This window comes from Marmota marmota, unplaced genomic scaffold, assembly GCF_001458135.2.
Source record: "Marmota marmota marmota unplaced genomic scaffold, marMar, whole genome shotgun sequence".
In the NCBI taxonomy this organism is placed as follows: domain Eukaryota; kingdom Metazoa; phylum Chordata; class Mammalia; order Rodentia; family Sciuridae; genus Marmota; species Marmota marmota.
The window spans coordinates 599,632-616,667 of record NW_026000164.1 but is presented as its reverse complement, the minus strand read 5'-3'; the positions used below and the strand labels follow the sequence as shown (position 1 = coordinate 616,667).

Below are 17,036 nucleotides of genomic sequence, written 5' to 3'. Positions count from 1 at the left end.
AGGCCTGGAGGCTCCGCGGGTCTTAGGGCGCCCTCCTCGCCTCCCCTCCCCCGCTCCCAAGCGCCCAGACACTCTGCTTAGCGCCGGATCTCGGTCACCGAGGTCCGGAGCCGGGCTCTGTCTGCGGTGGCGGCAGCCAGGAGTTGGTGGCTGCGGCCAGCAGGGTTTTGGAGCTGCTCCTGCTGGGATCTGGAATAGGCTTGGGGTTCAGTAGATGCACGGATCTGTTTGTAACCGCAGGCTGCTGTAGATCCCAAGGAGGAAATTAGATCTGTCTGTGCCTACAAGTTGATAGTGTTTGTCATTTATTTATTTATTTTCCTGCTTTAAGGCTCAGGGAACATCAATTTTGGGCTCTTTCTTCCCCTTCCACCTGTCACGGGAATCTACCCAGGGTGCCTCTCCTCCCTTCCCCTCTCTGTCCCTCCAGGCAAGTGCCATCACATCCCCTTCTTATTTCCCCCAGCCTCTCCCCTCCCTCCCCAGCTGGTGGTGGTAGTGGTGGTGATCTTTTCGAAAAAATGTTGAAGTACTGCCTTGGAGGACACCCCTGTCCCAGGTCCAGCACAATTTTTGCTGATGGATGCCAGGCCCTGTCCATCTCCTGGCTCCTGTCCTTGGGCCAACAGCTCTACCTTAGACTGTGTTCCTTCTCTGCAAACTTCTCCCAGACCCTTTCCTACTCTTCTCAGAGCTGGAAGCCTGGGTTTCAAAGGTTGAATTTGCATATCACCTTAGTAACGCTGACTCCTGCAGAGAACCCAGTTCCAGGGGTGGATGGGTGGAACCACCTCCTATTGATCCCTTCCAGATGTTCAGAGCACTGAAGACCCAGAAGAGAGGAAACTGTCCTTTTTCTTTGAGATAAAATCCCAGACTAGCTCCCAGGCAGGCAGGTCTGCCTTGGGTGGTACAGCCCATAAGGACAGGCAGGGTGTGTTTGGTTGTAGAAATCACTGTGTGGGCCTTTTGAGCAAAGTTGAGCAGCACCTGGGGTCCTGCACAAGCTACTCGGGTCGTCTTGCCCACCACTCCCTGCACCGAGTGGCCATTGAATGTGTCCTGTCAGGTCACACTGCTTCAGCTTCAGCATGTTGTATTTCTTTAGCTGTATGTATGTGTGTAGGGGGGTGAGTGCTTCCATAGGGACAATTCTCAGGTGCCAGTGAGATTGTGCTGTTTTATGATACAGGACAGATGTGACCAAAGTTTGTGGGGGTGTGACTTGTACATAGGTGGGCACACAAATGCATGACGCATGACCCTGCATCATCCTTGTGGGAGATTTTCTTATTCTCTCTTGGGTCATTTCCAGACTCTCCTGGTTAGATAGAGAAATACCAGAGGTCCCTTCACTGCGGTGGGCCAGGTCTTGAGAAAAATGGACAATCTCAATCTCTTGGGAGGGTGAAGAATTCCTACAAAATAGCATATATATAGTTTTAACGAGTCTGACAACACATTTCTAGGGTTATATTGCTGGGGGGTCTTGGGAAGGCTGTTAAGCTGCAATGCAAACAGTAAAGATTTGTTTTTTGCCTCAAAGGTGACTTAACAACTAACTCTCACATTGTGGATGTTTGGAGTGAGAACAGTGGCATTTCTCCTCAATAGGCGCTAGGTGTCGCTAGAGGAAAGGAAAGGCAAAAGCTGAATACTGTGCTGCCTGCCTCCACCCATCCTTTTAAAAAATCTTAGCTTGAAGCATGTATTTCTTTTTAGCGTGTACAGAACTGGTTCTCAGATAAAGCGAAAGTGTTAAACTGAGGAACAAATCAGAATTTCACAGGTGCAAGTGATTTCCATTGATAGAGCTCTGAACAGCATTTCTTAACAGCACCTCTTAACAGCACCCCTTATGATTTATTAAGTCCTGATCTCAATTATCATTTTCTGGAAAATACAGAGTTGTGTTGTGTGTATGCCCATGCACATGTATGTTGGTATTGGGTGGGGTGTGCATAGTTAGTATACTATGGTATGTATTTCTGATTTTCTGTATATGTTTGGACATAATCAGTACACTTTGGAAAAGATGCATCACATATATTTTCTACAAATAACAGAGGTGTAGGTTGAACAGGCCTAGAGCTCTAATGTACAGCAGAAAGATTGTAGGTAATAAAATTGTACCATATGTGGAACTCACACTAATGAGAGATTTCAGCTGCTGTGTTGCAACAGCGTGGCTGTGTGAGGTGGTAAATCTGTTCATTTGCTTCACATAGTAACCTACACACACACACACACACACACACACACGTGTTCCATAACACCATGTTGAGTACCTCATGTGTATATATATATATATATATATACCATGACATTAATTAGTATTTTTAAGTGTATAGGCAAACCCATGATACTGGGCTAAAGGTAGCATCAGTTTCTTAAAAACTTTAATGAACTTTTCTCAGAAAAATAATCCAAATTGGTATATTTATGTATCAAAACCCTACCAAAAGATGATTGAATATAGCAAACCACTTTTCTTGCAGAAAAAAAAAATGCATTTGCCTTAGACTCACTAGTTAAGGAAAAGACATTTGATCTGAAAACTTTTAGATGCCAGCTCTTCTCAAGATTGAAGGATCTCAGGTGATCAAACTGAAAGCCAAAGATGTGCAACCAATTAGGAGCACACTGAGCCTCACTGTGTGTGTCTTGGCTTGGCTGAGAAACTGCAGGGCATTGGCGCAGGCTTTTGTTCTCTGTTGACCCCCAGGGAGCTCAGGGCTCCAGTGGGAGCTGTCCAGGGTGCTGAAGCGTTCTCTGGGCACTTTCATCTGAGCAGTGCCCATCCAGAGCTGATGTCCTCAAGGCCCCTCTGAGGCTTGTTAGTCTGGGAGAGCTGTTCCAACACACAGAAACAACCTCGCTGTGGTCAGTGAGGTGATGGGAAGTGGAATACCTTTGGGCTTTCTTCATCTTATCCTTCAATCCAAAAAGGGAGAAATAAAATGTAGTTCCTGACCTCTGAGCATGTGTACGCAGAAGCATGCCTGTGTGTGATTGAGAATAAGGAATTTGACCTAAAAGAGAGTTTAAGCTAGTCTTCTAGGACTCACACAGAAAAGACCTAGCGGTCTACCCAGATCAAATACAAGTTTGAATGGCCTGCAATTAACTGTTAACATACTGCCTGAATGTAAGCACTTCACTTAGAACAGGGCCCTGTCAGCCGGGCAGTTCCATGGAAGACCCTCTTTGGGTGGGTCAGTTCTAAGTGGCAGGCTCTGACTGTGAAATAGAAACAAAGCCCAAGTGTCTTTTCTATCAGTTTCTTTATAAATCAGATTCAGTTAAATATAAAGCCAATTGCTTGGGCAACTCCTCTGAAGGATCCATAACCACTTTGATTTAAAATTCATTGTGTAGGTTTGAAAATAAGTTGACTCCTAAAGAAAATGTCGCTGGAAGTGACTTTCAATGGGATTTAGTGACTTCCAATTGGAATTAACTGACTCATTTTAAAATACCGAGTTTGTCATCCTCTTGAGCATTTCTTTTCAATTTCTTAAAGGGCATTGCAGGCCTTATGTACTGCCTGGGCATAGTTTTGTTAGGGTCATGTATTGTGTCCCTGTAGTCTTTCTTCTTGATGACATATGACTTCCCAACAATATGAATGTGATGACAACAGGATTTTAAAACAGCAAATTGGCCAAAATTGGGATTGGATGACCAATTACTGCCCACGATGTCTGTTGACATGAGGGGCCATCTTGACATCTGTAGGTCTTGGGCAGCAGCCCATCTACTTTCTCTCTGCCTTGGTCTTTCGCTGGTATGATGTCAACATCCTGTTACTGTGTCCATGGGATTTATCAGTTTGGCAAATGATTTCATACATAGCCTGCCTGCACAGATGACGTCGATACATGCTGTCACTGTCTTCACAGTTTTATAAAAATGTAGTTTCTCATTATTTTCCTAACATGTGGGGAAAGGACTAAGCCTTCTCTGTTCTCCATCCCCGGCTCCCATCGTTAATCAACTCCAGAAGGGGCCTGGGATGTCACAGGGTCCTTGGACCTTTAAACAAGGGGGCTGCAGGTTGCAGTGTCACTGGTTCCTCATTCCAACAGGAGCGTGGAGCTGTGAAGTGCCAGGGACGTGCTCAGGGAGGACGGTCTGCTGCCATGACGCATGCCTTCCTCTCTCCACCAGCTCTTTCTCCTCTGCCTGCAGGCAGAACAAAGATGGCCTTCCCTGGTCCCTCCCACCATCCGGCCACGCTTCTTCCTTTTATTTTGCAGCTTCTCAGGCAAGTGGGGGACCACTGCTCCACTTCTTCCCCATCAGCAATCCTGTCCTCCTCTGGCTCGGATGTGGCCCTGCGTTCTGCCTTCATTACAGACCTGCCCATGGCATGGTACCAGTGTCCCCTGACTTGGGATAACGGCGCGTCTGACTCCTCCCCCACCTTGATGCGATGGCCGCTCTGCTCTTGGTGGCCACCACTCTGCTCCTCACACTTTTTATCTCATGCCTTTCATGGTGCTGCCTGGATTCAGGCCCTGCCTCTCTCAGCTCAGCCTTTGAGCTCTTTAGAAAATCATTCCCTTCTCTCCCCTTTAAGGTCTTTATCTCCAGGATTCTGTTCTCCCCTTTTCATGTTTTCTTTGTGAGATAAATTGTCCATCTTTGTCCTTCTTTGTCCAAGGCAGCCCCACACATTGCAGCTTCTGCATTAGAAGGTGGTTAAAATGGCTTGATTACTCTGATATACTTTTACCGATTGTTGTGAAGATAATTTGCTCTTTTATTTTACATAAGTGGAGTATTCTAGCAATGCAGGGCCCTTGGGGGCCTCCACCTTGATCCATTTTGTAAATTGTACCACATGCCAAGTGTCCTTCCAGGTCATTTCTGTGGTCCTGGCGGGACACACTCCTAGAGTAAGTCCCTGACATCACCTGTCTGAGCTTTCAGCTCAGCCCTTATTTCTGCTGCTGGTTTGGTTGGTCTTTGCAGTTGCCAGCATGGCCCACAGTGTGAGTGTGAACAAATCCCAGTCTCTGTGTCTTGGTTTCTTTCTCACAACATGATTTCATTAGATAAGTGCTAAAGCCCCTTGTGGCCCTAGAACACTACATTGAATGCTGGATGTGATAGTTTAGTAGATTTTGTACTCCAGAGCATACTCAGCACACAGGAAGTGTTTATTACCTACAGTAGTGCCACAGTAAATGCGTAGGTAAAGTGAGTAATCACTTTTTCATAGAATTCTGTAACAACAAAGAGTTTGTGAAGCTATACTATAACAATGTTAAACAAAACTCTGCTTACCATTTCGGTACAGAGAAAGTAATCATAATTAGGAAGTTGTCTCTGTTAGAAGAAGGTAATGTTGAGGTACACAAAGATGCAGTTTTACTTGAATGGTGGTTAAAGCCAAAAATAGCACCTGACTTCTGCATTCCAGACCTGTTTAGAGTGTTATTTCATGCATCTCATTTTACCTTCACCGTTACCTTGACTGCAGTGGAAAACTATGACCAAGAGCTTCTCTTTTGGCTTGGAACATTAATAAGGGTGAGCTTAATTGGCTTTCTGTTGGTGGTTCAGTGGTCAGCTGTGGACTATAGTAATCAAATTTCACTGTGTTAACATGATTTTGCTCTCTAAAGCCAGCCCCAAAAGGTGTGTCAGTCATATCTTCCCAGGGGATTCAAGCTCTGCTGGCAGCCAGGGATCTGGAGACAGCATGAAACCCACCTTTGTAGGACACGCTTCCTGCTGCCAGTGCATAGGTTTCCAAAATTTATTCATATGTTACCTGAGGAGGTATGAATTATCAAAGGTACGTCATATTATAGTTTTGACAATGGAATCAGCTCATTTTCCCACCTTAATATTCTGTCATCACTGGGTAGGCAGGGGTGTTTCTAGATGTTGACTTTGGACACTTTTTCCTTCATCAAATAGAACTTTTTATTTCTTACCCAAAGCTTTTTATCCTTTAGAGTCAGAATGATTAATGAGTTTAATTTTTGCAAGCAGCTGTCAGGAGTTGCTGAGTAAGATGTACATGCTGATTGGATATGACCCTGTTCCTTTTAATTACTCAGATGATAACAATGCATTAATCAAGTGGGTGAGGAAAGCTTCTCCGCAATGTGCAGTATTGATCCTTTCATGGAGCATTGCCTATAAAAACAATAATCACCATAATCCTTTTAAAATTAGATTCGGTAATAAATTTAGTGTTAAGGGCATTGAGGACCTGTGGGCCACGTTCTGATTTGCTTCCATTTCAAGCACATTGATTTGACTTTATATACAGATAAAAGGATATTCATTGTTTCTCATGAACAACTTTGGGAACTCTCTCATTCAAATGATCTAGCGTTCTGAACTTATCCTAAGTAGACAATTTTAAAACTTTGGCCTCAACCTGATTTTACATATGAGAGGCCTGCAGATAATTACATGGACGCAGGGCATTGGTGTTCTCTGGAGCTTCTGTTCCTAGTCTCATGTTCTTCTTGGTGTACTCTGCTGTGCCATAATCAAGTTGGGAGCTTAATTATACCACTGAGTTAAAAGTCTACATTATAGGGGGCTGGGGATGTAGCTCAGTTGGTAGAGTGCTTGCCTTGCATGCACAAGACCCTGGGTTCAATTCCCAGCACCACCAAAAAAAGAAAAGAAAAGAAAAAGTGTACATTATAGAACGTAATGGTCTGATATTTTGTTCCAGATTTGTATATTTGCCGAAGGGAGAGAAAACCACACTTGTGCCATAGCCACATAACAGGTTCTGACTTATTTTCTTCACTAGTTGGACCTTTTTCCAGTGGACATCACTTTGTTTTCCAGCTGCTTCCATATCCTTTTCAAGCACAGGGATATCCAGTTCTTCCCCTGCTGGTGATGCACACGTCACAAATATTACAGGAAAATTAGAAGCCCAGAGGCCTGAGTGGCCCAGTGGTGGAGGTCCAGGTGGTGGCAGGCGCCTGGATGTCCACTGCCCAGAGGTGAGTCTAGTGACAGGATAGAGCATGCAGAAGCCTGGGGGGCGGGGAGAGGCAGGTGCAGAGGACCTGGGAGGGATGTGCCAGAGAGGGAGAGCCTGTGTCTGCAACAGAATGGCTGGCAGGTCCTGAAATAGTCTTTGTCTTTAAGAAGAACATCAGCAAACTCACGTTCAGCCAGTCCTGCGTGTATATAAACAACTCACAGACACTTAGAATGCATGAAAATCATCCTGGCACAAGCCCAGGGGAAAGGGGAGGAAGCGCACACACACACACACACACACACACTTATTGTAATTCCAAAAAAAAAAAAAACTAACAGTTTTCCAGATCATCAGCATCATTGTAAAAATCAATTTTTTAATTTTTCATAGTGGTCAGATTTTACTTTGGCATCAGATTTCACCTTAGATAATTTGGGGTCAATTCTAACATAATACTTATGTTAAAAACAACAACAACATTGGGATGAAGGATCAAGCATCCACCCCAACTCTGATCTGAGGAACTGATTGATTTTTCCCATCTTCTTTTAGTTTTTACTACAGGAGGATTTGGTTTAAAGGAAGAACTAGTCAAATTAATGCAGCAGCTTCTGTATAGCAGTGGCCTCTGGGTTATATAACCCATAATATCCGTATGTAATCTTCCCCCCCCCCCCAGTTCTGGGGATTGAGCCTGGGGCCTTGCACATGTTAGACCAGCAGTCTACTGCTGAGCTACCTCCCAGCCCGCCATCTGATTTTAGTCACGTCTGTTATGGACATAAGATGTGCACACAGTGTACTTAAAGGTGCCATTAACTGGAAGGAGAGTGGGAGTGGAACTGGGGGCTCTGGGAGAACTAGGAATCTAGGACCTCATCCAGGGGCAGGTTAGAGGAGGGAGCAGAAATTAAAGGTGAAGAAATGCCAGAGAAAAATCAGTGGACTCCAACTCTTGAGTCATTTCCTCCAAAACACTCAGTTTTCTAAATTGTATTCAAACTCTTCTTATGCAATGGAAAATCTTATCTAATGTTTTTTAACGATTAAAATCAAGAAACTGCTATAAAAGTCTTGAGAGGTGACATTCTCTGTCTTTGAAAGTGTTTGGTATTCAGGGGCTCGTACCCCGTCTGGAGTAGCCCCACCCCAGAGTCCCAGCTCTGATGACTAGAGAGTAGCTAGAGACTTGTTCCTATTCTGGGCTTCTCGCTGGCTCCGTCTGTAGGTCCCCACTTCCCTGGCCTCTGAGATGGGCCGTCTGCCCACCCTGCAGATGAGGCTGTCTGGTCTCAGGTCTTCCCTTCCCATTATCTTCAGGCTGCCTTGGGGGTCTGTGGTGACCCTCGCCACCCCTATGGGTCTTCTCAGGAATGTTTGAGGGGGGAATTGATGCCATCTTCTAAGATCCTGGAGCTGAGCTATGGGATGCCTAGCTGCTTCCGTAGTGAGCTTTGGGTCTTCCTCATAGTCCCCCTGTCCTGTCCAATGTGCAAAGACGTGCCCTTCCTGGCCAGGTCTGAGTAATGTGCTGTGGGGAACCAGAGTCCAGAGCAAATCCAGCTGTGAGTGCACCCCACGTGAGCTCACACTCGTGCACTGCATCCCTAGCACCTTCTAGAAGGAACCCGGGCCCACTAGGACCCACATGTCACCAGTGCTGCTCTGCAGGTGTTTCCAGGGTGTGCACACCCAGAAGGACTGTGCTCCTCTGTCCACTTGAGTCGACTGATGAGACAGGAGCAGATAGAGGCCATCAGAGCCGATGAATGACCTGCTGTGCTCCCTCCATCTGCTGTGGTGTGACCAGCAGTATTCTGGTGGCGCTGCACGGTGAGCAGGGCATTCGCTGGATCCGTGAACCAGAGACTGTTGGTGCAGTGTAACCTAGCTGTGCTGGCTGCTGCGTAGGACAGATGACAGGGTGCGCCTGTGGCCCTCCATTGTTGAGCCTCGATTACATCATCTGGGGGCAGAGTTTACACTCTGCCTAGAGGACGTGCAGCCCTCTCCTGCAGCTCACAGAAAGCTTTCCAGTTCTCAAAGAGACCAAGGGGGAACTGCCCCAGGGAGGACTCAGACTCTGCAGCAGCGCGTGGTCTTACCAGCTCCTCTGTTTGGGCAGTTTGTGTTGTGGGTTGTCAGGGCAAGAACAGTTTCCCGAAGGCCAGTGCATGGGGTGTGGCTGGGTGGGCAGGTGGGTTGTGAGAAGCCAGGAAGAGCAAGCATTTCTGCCCTCAGAACGTCCACGAGTGTCATCTGTGCAAATGAGGCCTCTGGCCTTGGACTGCGGGCCTTGGGGTGGGAGCAGCAGAGGATCTCACAGAAGCTCTCACAGTGGAAGGTTCCCCGTCTGTGTCCCTGGTGTGGGCTGCGCCCTTCCGGTTTGCATGGATTCAGGATGGGGCTGTCTGTGGTCGAGAAGCTGAAGGCTGCATGTCGTCAGCCAATAGTGGGAAGGGTGGCAGAAGCGTTCAGCTTTAGCAGGACCCTCCCTGTTCCCACTATCCCCCTGACTAGCATTTCAAATCCGTTTCATACATGGAAAGGGCATCATGGATCTGTCCTTCTCCTTTCCAGATTTTTAAATCTTTCAAACAGGAGGAAATCTGCCCCTAATGTTTCCTATGACTGGTTATCTGTTGGAAGGAGAGGGGTTGCTGGAGAGGGGAGGCACTGTTTCTATAGAAACAGGAGCTGCTGCGTGACAGCAGGCCTCTGGGTTCCGTGGCAGGCGGCTGGCCTCACTGAACACCAGATCATCACCGATCCGCTTCCTCATCGCTGTCTCGGGCTCCAGTGAGATCGGATCAGCAAGCCTTTTGCTTCTCAGCTCCACGACAGCACCTGTGCAGAGACCCCTGCTCCATGCCTCCCTCCCTCTCCAGGCCTGCTGTGATTTCACCACAGCCACCAGAACGGCACAGCCTTCCTCCAAGGGCTGTTATGTGACTGGTGTGATCTTGGCGTCCCTGAAATGGGGAAGGACCTTGCGTGCCAGTCAGCCTCTCTCTGCACCCCCCACCACGTTCCTGACGATCATTTCCCTGCTTGAACAGGGGAAGGGTTTTCATCACGGCTCAGGAAGTGCGTCCTCCTGCGCCAATCCAGTCCAAAGTGCACTTCCTTGGGTCCCGAACTTGCGCAAGACACTTGCTCTCTGGGATGCCCCCAGCATGCTCCGTCCCCCTCTGACCTTTCTCAGGTTGGGACCATGGGAGGCCACTCCACTTCACTCAGAGGGAAGAAAGCCAGAGTTCCTCTCATGGCCTGAAGGCCTGGGTGGCCCTTGCTCCTGCGGAACCCCTCACCCACACCCACTCACACAGCACCCACCTGCCCAGCCCCCTCCTGCCCCTGCTCGAGTCTTCACTCCAAGGTCACTTTCTCAGGGAAGTCTTGCCACCACCCTATTTAAACCGAAGTTCATGCCACCTCTCACTCTCAGCGCTCCCCCACCCTGCTCTTCCCTCCCCACAGGGTTTACCACTTGCCAATATGTTGTGTAATGTGATTGTGACGCCTGCTTTGTCTTGGTCGTCCTGTGTCAGAATGTTAGGTGAACTGAAGCTAATAAGAGTCTTGGCTGCTTGGCTGTCTGATGAGAGCAAGTGCCTTGTATGGTGCCTGGTGGGTGGGATGTCTCAGTAAGTGCTGGATGAATCGATGATGACTGGCACCATATGAAAGCATCTCTGGTCATCCCTGTATCCATAATCCCAATTCCTTAAATTCACTTTTCTTTCTTTTTTTTTTTTTGGTGGTGCTGGGGATGAACCCAGGATCCCTTTTGTGCCAGGCCAAATCTCTACCACTGTGCCACACCCCCAGCAAACATTTGCATAAATTGTATGAGCTCTGAAGTGAGAACTTGGAGCCTTGTAAGTGGCTGCTTCCGAGTGTCCACAGGTGGATTCTCATCTTTTCGGGATTTCACTTTGTTTCACTCTGCACAGGCTTTGCTGACTGTCCAACCTAGGAATACAGTTGAGTAAACACAGTAGTTGTTAGGAAAACAGCAGAATTTTATTTTTTTAGAATTTGCTTAATGAGTATTATTTAACATCTGGAATATTTTATATTTCGTTGCTGAATTAAAAATGTCTGGATTAAATTAAAATTGTGTATGACTGCCATGAGTGTCTTGTTGATTTGTTTGTGTGTATGTATGTGTGTGTTTGAGAGAGAGAGAGAGAGAGAGAGAGAGAGAGAGAGAGAGAGAGAAATGAAGCAGTAGAAAAGAACTACTTAGGGAGAATGTGAATCATGGCAAAGGAGAGGCACCTGGGATCCAGCAGTACAAACGGTGCTTTTGATTAGAACTTTACATCACCCAGTCCTCAAGTGAACTGGAAGAAAAGGATCGGTCTCTTTTTCTGTGATACTGTGATCATTTCCTTAGTTAGCAGGTAGGAAGTCAAATCAGAGCATTTTGGAACATGTACCATTAGAGGAAAGCTAAAGTTCCCAGACCAAGGTGCTTGATTTCTGCCGGGCGGAGAAAACAATAAAGACGTTCCTGGGTTCTGTGATCTATTTGGAGCTGCCCATGTCTCTCTGGCTGTCTCCAGCCTCCATTTCTGTGATAATGTGATCAAAACAGTCTGGTATCAGTGCGGAGCTGGAGCAGGGAGCTACATCTTGACTTTGACTCTGGCCTCTGCAGTGACCTGGACAGCCGCCTCCTCGGGCGCTGTGGAGGCTGCAGCAGCACTCTGTGGTTCAAGTCTCTGTAAACCAAATGTGCAGAGTAAAATGCACAGTTTTCATTTCCTGTTGTCACATGGGGTAGGAGTGCAGCCTGGGTGGTTGCTTTTCCATCCACACCAAACCGCACTGAACTGATGAGCAACCCTGAGGGACCAGCCAGACCCTGCCACTGTGAACTTGGGTCTCAGGCAGCATGTGGGTGGGTGAGCAGAGGCCTGCAGGCGGCTCCATCCTCCATCTGAAGACACAGTCATAAGCCCTGTGATCCTGGAGTTATCAAATAGTGCCAAAGTGTGCACAATTAGATAAAGATAAGGTGACAGATAACAGCAGGATGCATAGCCATCCATGCTGTCCTCTGACCACTGGCTGTAAGTAGCCAAAGGGTCTCAGAACAGCACTATGAGTCAGTAATCAGAGTTCAGAGCTCAACAACCAGTTTCAGTCCAGGCAAGAGAAGGGTCATGGTGCATCTGAAAAGCCACTCATAACACTGACCACATGTTAGGGCCAGCTCTGCACCTGAGAGGACCTGGGAGCCTGTGGGCACCTGCCAGACATCAGCAGAACTGCCCGGCAGGGGCTCCATGGAGTTGGACCTCCGCAGTTCCTCCTCTGTGTCTCCGGGGGAACCCAGGCTTAGCAGCAACTAAGGAAATTGGGGTGTCAGCACATCAGGATCCCCCCAGCCTCTGCCTTCAGCCCTCACTCTGGGTCAAGGCACAAGCAGTGCTGGGAACGGCAGGTGACCTGAAGGGAGGTTTGGATGGGGCTGGGGAGGCCAAGGAGGAAGGAGGAGGGTGGGGGGCATTTGGGACAGGAGCCTAAAGGGGAACCACGGAGGAGATGGCTGGGCAGGGTTCTGAAGCAGGTGGCCTTGGTGGCCTGGGGGAGTCAGTGAATCTTCACGGTTGGAATTCAACCTGGGCTGCAGGGAAGGTCCAGCGTGCCCACGTTGGACAGACCCGCTCAGTGCCGTGTGAGCCGTGAAGGCTGCTGAGCCAGATCCCAGGCTCTGACGTGGCGTCCTGATTTTCACTTCTCAGAGTCGTGGGGTCCTTGCAGGAGCTGCCTAGGAGAGGAAGGGAGACAGAGCTGATGGAACGTTGGCCTCCTTAAAGCAATTGTGCTTCTTAAATATTTTACTTGTATATACAGTTTCAATGAAAAAAAAAACGGATTTTGGTATTAAATGAGCTCTGCTGGAGTAAGAACCAAATTATTCAATAAACTCATAGATATCCAACAGGGTCGCATGATGAGATGTTCTTATTACAGTCCATAAAAGCCCTGCAGATAGAATTCAATCAAGCCAGTGCCCAATACCATTATTTTCGTAAGCAAGGCTGGGGCTGCGTAAGCCGTTACCTGCTGGCTGACCCAAGCCCATGGAGAGGTCCACTTTGGAAGACAGGGCAGCCCAGTGTTGGACTGCTGGCCCCAGGTTCAGACCGCCTGAGCTTGAATACTGATCATTCAGTGGTAGATTCAGCAAATCCACCACCTGCTGGTTATTTTACTGTAAAATATCACTTAACTCTTTGGGGGGATTTAGCTTCCTCATTTATAAAATAGGGGAAATGATCGTGGCATTGTTCCTGGTTGTTTATCAGAAGGTTTTATTGACACATGGGAAACACTCAGTGCGCGGGGGCCGCAGGTTGACCTGGTCTTGTCATCAGACCCTTCCAAGCTGACCCAGTTTGCTAGGAACAGCAGAAGACAGATGTGGCTGCAGGGCAGAGCCAGCTTGGGTCTGGAAGCAGGAGGAGAAGGGAGGGCCACAGCTCCTGTGGTCACATGTGCAATTGGGCCATAGTTGTACGTCTTCAGAATCAGCTACGATTCCAGCGTACGGGCTGCTTGAGTGGTTTGGTGATGCAGAAGCTGGTACGAGGCAGTCCAGGTCTCCCTGGGCGTGGTTCCATGCCCATGGCCTCTCTGCTGACCACAGTGTCTTTTCTCCCACGTAAGTCACGCCTTGGAGTGCCAGCCCCAGGACTGTGTATTTGGAGGTGCACCGTTGGAGGAAATTAGAACACCAGGTGGAGTTCTCTGGTTGTAGTAGAGCCTTATACAACACCCACCAGAGCTCTCTAGCACTTTCTCTGCCTAAAGGAGGCTGTTATTAGAAGTCAGCAGTCTGAGCTCCAGAGAAGGACCTTACCAGAGCTGACCACATGGCTCCTTGACCTTGGCTTCCAGCCTCCAGAACTCTTGAGTTTCCAAGCCACCTGGGCAGGGCACTTTGTTCCAGCAGCCCAAGCTGACCGAGACACAGAGACTTGAAACAAACCTGAGCCCAGCTGCCCCCATGAGGAGGGAGAAGTGAGGAAGCCCAGCCTGACCCGAGGTCCTCCAGGACCTGCAGGGCAGCTGAAGAGAGGACACAAGCCGCTTGCCAAGTCATTCACCAAAGACCTTCCTGAGCTGGATGCCTTGTCATTGAGCTGGAGAAGGCTGTTGAGAAACTGTCACTTCTCTTGGAGTCCAATGCATCATTCTCATGATTGAGAATTTGAGATATAGCCTGTAACTGCTCAATAAATAGCATTTCCCTAGCAGTGGCCAGAAGAGCCCAGCTAAAACACACTGGGTATGTCACGGAGGAGCTTGCAGCTGGGCGACGGGGGGCTCCGTTTGAGAACCTGTTCCGGGCCCACCCCAGGCACAGCATTGCAGAACAGAGGGCAGGAAGGTGGAATCAGTGTGCTATTTAGGAAAACAAAGTGTAAGATTTGACTGCAGATAAGGATTTGACTGCAGGAGTTTAAAAAAAAAAAAAAGTCACTCTAACTATAAATAATGATCCAGAACCTACTTCTCATTTTGCTTCTGTCGTGAGTGTGCTGTGTCACTAACAGACCAAGCACGCCTGTGTCTCTCCACAATGTCAGAGTTTATTGAATAACAGTCAATTCACAGGCTACCTACCCGACTTTCCGAGCAGTGGGTCACCTGGTGGTCATAAGCCAGCAAACACAGTTTCTTCTTTCTCGTCCCTTCATTTCTAATATCTAGACAGTGGAGCCACACACTTCACTCAGTGATCTGTAAATAGGTCACAGAAAGACTAACAAAGGGTCAAAGTGTCCATAGGGTTTTGGGGTGCTAAGCCAGGAGCACAGGAAGAGATGTGAGTGCAAAGAGTCACTGTAAGTGGTCAGACAAGGATTTTTAAAGAACGAGTTCTGCAGAGTGTTAAAACCGAGGACCCGGTCAGCTTGGAACAGGCAGTGGGTGGTCTCTCAGGCAGGAGAATTCACTTGACTGAAGCCCAAGAGGAACAGGAAATCGAAGACTCATTGCTATGGTGATTTTTCTGGACAAGACCTGGGTTGAGTGACCAGGATGGTATGGTCAAGGTGCCACCTCATCCAGCTTTGAGGGGCTCCTCCTTTTATGGGCCTCAAATGAGGAGTCCTTGTCTGGTAAGATTGAGAAGTTCCCGGGTCTGGCGTTCCTGATGTGATTTGGGATGTCCGTGTGTCCAGGTGCCCCTTGGTTTAGTTTGATAAGTTGGCACATATAGGTTATTTATCAACCTGTGCCTTATGGTGGTGCTGGGCAGATGGTGGTGGTTTACTTAAAGACAAGGTGTGACGTCGTGCCACTTGGCACGTGTACTTAAGATGGAGTAGCTCGTGGCAAACTATGCTTTGCAGAACGGGGCTCAGGGTCAGGCACAGCCTGAGAACTGCTCTTCTGACTACACATTAGGGGACAGAGCAGGGCATGGCCTGCTCACCACAGCTTCTCTTAAAATGGCACTTTCAGCTACGCCTGCCGTTCAGTGGCCTGCCTGTCATCGATGACGCCAGCAGCTTTTCTTTTGGTTCAGCACGTCCCAGAGGTCTCCTCCCTCGGGCTTCAGGGCCAGGCAGAGACCTGGGTTTCTCTGGGTGCCCATCGGGAGGCTAACTGGGTGAAGTGCCAGGAGCTCTGCAAGGCTGGGGACCCTCCCCAGTGCAGGAGCCAGGGAGCGTGGACTCGGGAGAGGATGCTCCAGGGCTCAGAGCCGCAGCGCTGTGCTGACCTGCCTCGTCAGAGAGATCCAGGTGTCCCGTCACACTCCCACGGAGACACCACATTCACACGCACCACCCATCATACACATGTAGCACGCACATTGACGCCATGTGTAACACATGGACAGACACACAGAAGGCCAGGATTCCAGAGCCCTGGCAAGCTCACAGGTGCAGTGAGGAGCTCAGAGCAGTGTGACGTGCTGCCGGTCACGGGCTCTGCAGGCGTCAGCCGAGGGTCTCTGGGGGGTGAGGAAGGCTGTCCTCTTCCTGTCCTCCTCCAGAAAGACTGGTCTGGCCCCGGCCATGATCCCAGAGGGCATGGAACCTCCTGGTGGCCCAAGGTGCTACCCAGGGAGTGCAGACAGAGCAGTCGAGTGCCAGGTGGCCTTGGGCCAGCACCCCCGACAGTGTACTGGTGGACGCAGCACTGTTAGGGCAAAAAGAAGAGGAGGCCAGCTCAGCCTTCACCAAAGTGAAACAAACAGGACGAGATGGTATGTGAGGAGAGTTTGGAGGGTTTTCTGAGAATTCAGAAATCACCAGGGTCGGAAGCATCTGGTGGATCAATCAAGCCTTGGAAAGGTGGCCCAAAGTCCAGCCCCCGGGAGCCCAAGGTATGCACCTGGGACTCCCAGTCCACCTCCGAAGTGCGGCCCCCAGAGCCCAGGTGTGGCTGAGGTGACATGGGGAGACACACAGGGGCCCTGTGAAGACTCTGTGGACCCTGCTGGCTGACTCTGGGTATCCCTCAGCCACTCAACATTTAGGAGGGGGGTGTCCCCAAGGAGGCAGTCAAAAGACATCAGGGGAAAGCACGTCCAGGGAGATGGTGAAGAGTAAGCTCCTCAACTGGCCAGCTCAACCACCAGGCACCACGTGGATTTCAGCTGTGCCAGGCCAGAGTGACCGGGGAGAAGCTGACCACCATGGGAGAAGCTGACCATCACGGGAGAAGCTGACCCCCACGGGAGAAGCTGACCATCATGGGAGAAGCTGACCACCATGGGAGAAGCTGACCATCACGGGAGAAGCTGACCCCCACGGGAGAAGCTGACCATCATGGGAGAAGCTGACCACCATGGGAGAAGCTGACCATCACGGGAGAAGCTGACCCCCACGGGAGAAGCTGACCATCATGGGAGAAGCTGACCACCATGGGAGAAGCTGACCATCACGGGAGAAGCTGACCATCACGGGAGAAGCTGACTGTGGTGGGAGAAGCTGACTGTGGTGGGAGAAGCTGACTGTGGCGGGAGGAGCTGCGGGTAGCTCTGAGTGTCTCGTGCTCAGGTCTGGGCATGCCCACCCTCCCTGTGATGCTGAGC

At 49.1% G+C, this 17,036-nt stretch overlaps 1 protein-coding gene and 1 non-coding gene across 5 annotated transcripts in view; both read left to right on the top strand.

Annotated features, from left to right (window-relative positions):
• Dpp6 (dipeptidyl peptidase like 6) overlaps nt 1-17,036 on the top strand; it is an 847,324-nt gene that overhangs the window by 233,128 nt on the left and 597,160 nt on the right. The gene's annotated exons all lie outside the window — the stretch shown is intronic.
• Nucleotides 6,571-6,643, top strand: Trnaa-ugc. The gene has a single exon. It is a non-coding gene; the product is annotated as a tRNA-Ala (tRNA).